Source organism: Aythya marila, assembly GCF_965140915.1.
Source record: "Aythya marila genome assembly, chromosome: 1".
Lineage (NCBI taxonomy): Eukaryota > Metazoa > Chordata > Aves > Anseriformes > Anatidae > Aythya > Aythya marila.
Window position 1 is genome coordinate 105,338,945 of NC_139042.1, and position 6,372 is coordinate 105,345,316.

Below are 6,372 nucleotides of genomic sequence, written 5' to 3' on the forward strand. Positions count from 1 at the left end.
CCTGTACACTGAGCCTGAGAAATTCAGGGCACATGATCACAGCTGTGGGACTAAGGCTGTGTGTAACAGTCCTTGTACACTGTGCCGTACGTGGTTCTTTGAGTCAATGTGCACCTATTGGTAGCAGCAAAGGAACATGCCTCTGAACTTCTAAACTAATAAGTAACTATAAATAGCAACAGCCTGCAAGTAAATTTGGAGTTTGGTGAATTTTATGGCAAAACTAGCTTTTTCTTCAATCAAAACAATTTACTAGCTTTTCCAGGATAAACTCCTTAGTGTAGTAACAGATTTTTACACATCAAAAGACTGGCTATCTGTTCTTTGCACCTTACAGCCCTGACACATTCAAACATATTCTGATTTTGTGTAAATTAATATTTGTGTATATAAAACCTGTTTCCAAACAAAGGGCTTTCAGTTTCCTTCTGTCATTGTCCTTATGGGCTTTGGATCCTTTGGAAGTCAGTTAAATTCCAAGTGTTTTCACAAGTACTCATTGCTGGCTGAGAATATTTCCATATTTCCATATTCTTTTGGGTCTTTCACGTGGCTATGAAAGACAGCAGACAGCAGTTTCTGCTTTTGGTTGCTGATAAGGTACACTTATAATTTCATTGAGGGATTTAGGAACTACAATTTTCATATATGCTATTGTCAATTGGTTAGTTAGAAACTAGTGGTAAAAGCACCAGATCTCTGAGTTCCGGTAAGTACCAACCTTTCCACTTTTGCTGAAGGTCAAAGCTTTGAGTACAATTTTACCTACTTTAACTAATGTCATCATATAATTCAAACATTTTATAACATTTCTGGCACAGTCATCTGGGTGATGAAACTTCACTTTGACACTGAGTTGCTGTAATCAGAAACTCCTACTTGGACCAATACCTGGACTTTACGGGACAAGTAAATCATACATGCCTTTTTAGCAGTAGCAGTACTGTTACAGAAAGTGTCAGTGAAACCAGGCAAACTCAGTGTTGTTTGGGGAGTGCTTGAGGTTTCTTCTGCTTTGGTCCCTTTTTGGTGTAAGCTGGGAGATATTTGGTGCTGGTCTTTTTGTGCCTGCTGATGTCCCTGCCGCCTCTTGCCTTCCTAGGCCTGCTCAGAGATGGAGCGGCTGTGGGAGTGGAAGACAAGAAGAAGAAAGAAAATGGAGGGGAAGAATAAGAAAACCTACACTATTTCAACAGCAGTTTTCAGGACAAAAAATAGTGCTTCTGTTTTTCCAGACAATTCTGTAGCACACAGTGGATCTTAGGATATATAGAAATATTCCTTTTGCCCACTGTTCATTTTTTCTTTGGATTTGGATAAGTGTAAGTAGCTGTCTTTTTTTTTTTTTTTTCAAAAAAAAAAAAAAAAAGGAGATTTCATAAAAAAATAACAACACTAACTGCCAGAATAATGTGGGGTTGTTCTCAGAGCTGGCCTCTGACCATCAATATTAGGATATGTCAGTAAATTGATTATCGTTCGTATGCTGTTCCTAGTGCTAACAATGATAATGACAGAATGCTCTTAATTGGTCCCAGGGAACAAAAACGAGACAAAATCCCTCCTTCTGCTTCCCCCCCCCCCCCCCCCCCCGCTTTTTTTTTTTTATGGTGAGCAGTTGCTTTTGAGTCTCTCTCAAACACTCAATATTATTATGGTAGTCTTAAGGGTGTTCTGAAGCATCTTGTGTTCTTCACTGTCTTAAATCCATTTATTAAATTGAATGTTGTTGAGCATGAGGCTGACATTTGGTGATTCTCACGCAGTTTCTAATAGCTGCAGGGTGCTCATTTTTGGAAGCAGTTTTATGATGCTACAAAGTGTCTTCTTTGCTTTTGCTGGCACATATCATGCCATATAGCTGAAGCAGAGCTGTCAGGACAGCATGTCTCTATTTAGCAGACCATTGTTTGTCATCAAACTGATATTCTTGGAGTTTTTTCAACTATAGCATTGTTGCCAATGGTAAAAATTCAGTTTTCATAAATGACTGTGCACAGGAAGATTAATCCAGCTGGCAAACTATCTACTTTTAAGAATTTTGTAAAAGTCATCAACAGGGGAGCCAATAATTTTCACTCTCTGATGAAGTCTTCATTATGGAGCATCTGAAACCTTGTTATAATGTGAATGACTTTGACATTATATCTGTAGCTATGTGCTTGCACTTTTAATAACACTCATACAATGGGAACTGAGCACCACAAAGAGCCTCTGAAAGCAGAGTAACTTAATTTTCCTCTGCATTCATACAATGTATGGGTTTAGTAAGGGTTTCTCATGTTATTTACAATGTCTTTGTCAGATTCTTCTTATTTTAATTCCCTGGTATATAAAACCTGGTCAATGTCAACACTTGTAACAATCAGCTTTCAATAAACACAATCTACAGGGATGTGACTCATGTAAGACACAAAAAGAGGTCACTCACATAATAAGCAACTGCAAAGGGAGGACAAGTTAGCTCAAAATACTTTTCGTGTTTGTCAGATTTAATTTAAGGTTTTGACCGTGCAGATTCAGAAACAATTGTCACAGGTGGTCAGAACGTACTAGGAAGAAATACAATAAATAATAAGGCTATTGTACTATAACGGTATCATAACACCTGAAACAGACATGGTAGCTCTTGTTTCATCATTCTTTGGCATTGATTTTATTATTCTGGATTGAAATTATTACAACTTTGACCTGCTAGTGGATCTGGTGATATTGAGGAAGCACTAATAACATATTTGTTTGTCTCTGCTCCTCTTTTTTCTTCCTCGTCGCCCCACCCCCACCACGTGAAATAGGCTCAGGTTCATCATACTTGAGGTGCAGCCCATTATTTGCATAACCCTGCTGATAAAGCACTCCTGGATGGCTGTGTTGGACTGGGAATGGGGATGGGGTAGGGAGAAGTGTTCTTTCAGAAAATGATGCTAAAAGAGGATATAGTTTCTTTTTCTTTTTATAAAACTTTTGTCAATCTTCACAGCTTTGCTGAAAGAAAATTCTTATTCAGAAAAACAAATTAGTTTCCTTAAGAGAATCATTTTGATAGAGGCATTAATCCTTATCCTTTCATATGTATTAAGCACCATCTTAGTCTTAGCACCAAACAAGAAATGATGCTAGTGTATGTCTATCCCATGCTTCTCACACAAGCCACTTGGTCCGTCCTTATTCATGCCATTCATTACACAGCTCTTAAATTTCTTAAATCCTTCAGTCTGCCCTCTAATATTTGTAATGCTTTTGTTATTTCAGTATTAGCTTCATGCAAGGATGAGCAGAAATGTCCTCAAATTGTGCTAGGGGAGGATTAGATTGGCTATCAGGAAGAATTTGTTCACAGAAAGGTGGTTAGGCATTGGAACAGGCTGCCCAGGGAGGCAGTGGAGGTATTTAAGTGTGGATGTAGCACTCGGGGACATGCTTTAGTGGTGGACTTGGTAGTGTTAGGTTGATGGTTGGACTTGATGATCTTAAGGGCCTTTTTCAAATTACATGATTCTGTGATTCACTACTTGTAATTTTCTAACCCTCCATTTTTACTCTTTTTTTTTTTTTTGGGGGGGGGGGTTGTGCATGATTTTTTTTTTTAATTTTTTTTTTGATCCCCTTCTATGGGTTGTACATGACTTCTTTGCCACTTGGGGTAAGGAAAATCAGAGCGTAACTGTTCACCCTGCAGGACCAGAATAATTTAGAGGTTGCCTGTATTTATGTACATGTTGAGACAGCTGTTGCTGTTTTTGCAGGCATATATTGCGTGTATGTTCAGATGATCCTTCCTTGTGTGACTTGAAAAAAAATGACCAAATAAATCTCAGACTTTGAGAAGATTTCTCACATCTCCTAGACAAGTCTAGCTCCCTCTGTGACGTGTTATATTTACTGAAGTATGGTGCAGCTTTGAACAGTTTAATATTTTCTCTTCCAAATTTTCCCTTCAACTGCAGAAGTTACTGATGTGGACTATATCTGGAAATTCAATAAACAACTTCAGTATCTCCAAGCTTGCATCCACCTTGCCAGCTAGCGATTTGGAATGGTTTCAGTTCAAAACAACTAGTTAGGGAGCCTCATTCGGCTGTAGTCATAAATCATCATACAACCTGGCATTGACAAATTGGTCTTGGCCTAGAGCATCCAGAAGCTCTGCGAGAAAGCTGGCTAGGGTAGGGCTGCAACATTAACAGCAGGCATCCTGGGATATGCTTTCAAACTTCAGGATGGAGGTGGATATGTACACAATATGCTTTGTGGGCAAATTTCCAGGAAATTCTATTGAAATTTTAAATTTCTCTTCAATTACTTCTCCCAGAATTTTCTTTCAGTTCAGTTGCTATCTTTGTTGTCCAAATGAGCTTGAGCAAGGTGGATCTAGGATGATAATCGGGCTCATCTGTCAGCAGTGCTATGAGAAAAATAGCAGGCCAGTTGCAGTTTAGTGCACCAAACATTGCTGTTAAAGGCTAGCTAGTTCATCAAACTTTGTTGAAAATGATGAGTCTTTGCAGTAGTAATTTAGACTTGTAGGTAGAAAACATTTCTAATTGGACTCCAAGGCTGAGTAGCTGTCACATATGGTAAATCTCTATAGAGACTCTGAAAATAGTCTGAGAATTAATGAGCTTCTAATTTCAAGACTGATGTCTCTTGAATATGTTTCCTTTTTGCTCCATGATTCTTCCCTTATCCCTCCACTCCCCCTCCCGTTGTATCCACTCCTTTCTGCAAATTCCTTATCTCATAAATAGTCATTGAAGCACTTTTCTGTGCTCATGGCTATATGTGTACAATAGTGCTTAATCCAAACTGTATAAGCATACATTTTGGTATCTTAATCTGCCAGCAAGTGATTGGCATAACTGGAGGAGTGGGGGTACAATGGGCCAAATAAGTTATTTCATGAAAAGATGGCATTAACTTTGTACACAAGAACACTTCTTATTAAAATGTCAATGAAATGCTGATATCTAAACATTTTAATGTTTTTATTAGCTGCTAACATTCATCTTTTCACTGTAGCTTTTCCTCAGATTCTTTATTACATCTTCCCATCTTCTATCTCAGTTTTTTCTTCTTCTTCTAATTTATATCTTTCTGCTTTTCCCATTCTGCCTCCTCCCTAGTACTCTTTTTCTCTGCTTTGTGTAGGATTTCCAACTCTCATGCTACCTTCCAACACCATTCTTTCCACTGTCTAATTTCCAAGATCGTTCTTTCCTCCCTCTGCATTGCTAATGTGAAATTCACTGCTTTAAATATGTCATTCTAATACATGAATAGCTAAATCTCTGAGCATACATATGGCAATCTAGATGTCTCCAGAAAAATGAGTAGAATCAAATTCACTTGACTGTTAAAGTGTTTTATCATGTACCTGATTTCTGCTTGTTACAAAATGTGACAGGATTTTCTACACCTGTATGTAGGTGTACAGCCATCAGAGAGAAATTAATGTTTTTCTACAAATATACTAGGTCTTTAAGAAGGTGGACAGAAGAAGCTGGCAATGCTTTTTTGTTTGTTTGGTTTTGTTTTTGTAATCTCCATGGTGCTGTTACAGATAGATTTAAAACTGCTTACAGGCCTATTGGCTGGGCACTGTAAAAAGTGAATACAGTAAAATATTGTTCTTTTTCCTCATTAAAGCATTATGAGTCCAGTTTGACATAAAATCCATAAAACATATGGATTTGGGGAATTCTGTATCATTAATAACACAATGGCTTGTTTGTGGAATAAATATAAAGGAAAGATGAAGTGGAAATTAAATGTAATTGAAAAGGAAGTAAAATTTTACAAACATAATATCCCTTACCAGTATGGTTTAGTCTACTGGTTTAACTGTAAAGCAGAACAGATTCGGATCATATTTTAATCCAGGTGATTTTAAGTGCAGCTGAAAATGATTTTCTCACCTCCTGACATTTATATATATATATATATACATGTATATATATATTGAGAATCAGCAGGCAGATTATCCTCATTTTGGGGTCACAGCCTGTGTTTTGGCTGGTGATCACATGACATTCAGGTCCCTGAGAGGGCTGTGGCCATGAGCTGGTCCATGCAGGGAGCAGAGGTGGTATGGGTGAAATGTCCAGGGCTTTGCTGTGCTCCTATACAAGCACTGCTTATTCTATCGTGGGTGCACAGAAGCAAGTCTAAGCATCATTGTGTCACATGTGACACTGTGACAACAAATCCCAGAGAGATGCCTTTGGTTTTGTTTTGTTTTACACCCTGCTGAGAGGTTCAAGAGTTGCTGTGAAAGAAGCAGCTGCTACAGGTCCCAGGCAACTTCTCAGCATCTCTTGCCTCTGTATATAAGGCTGGATATGCTGGAAATAGTTTGAAGCAGCTTCTCCTTTC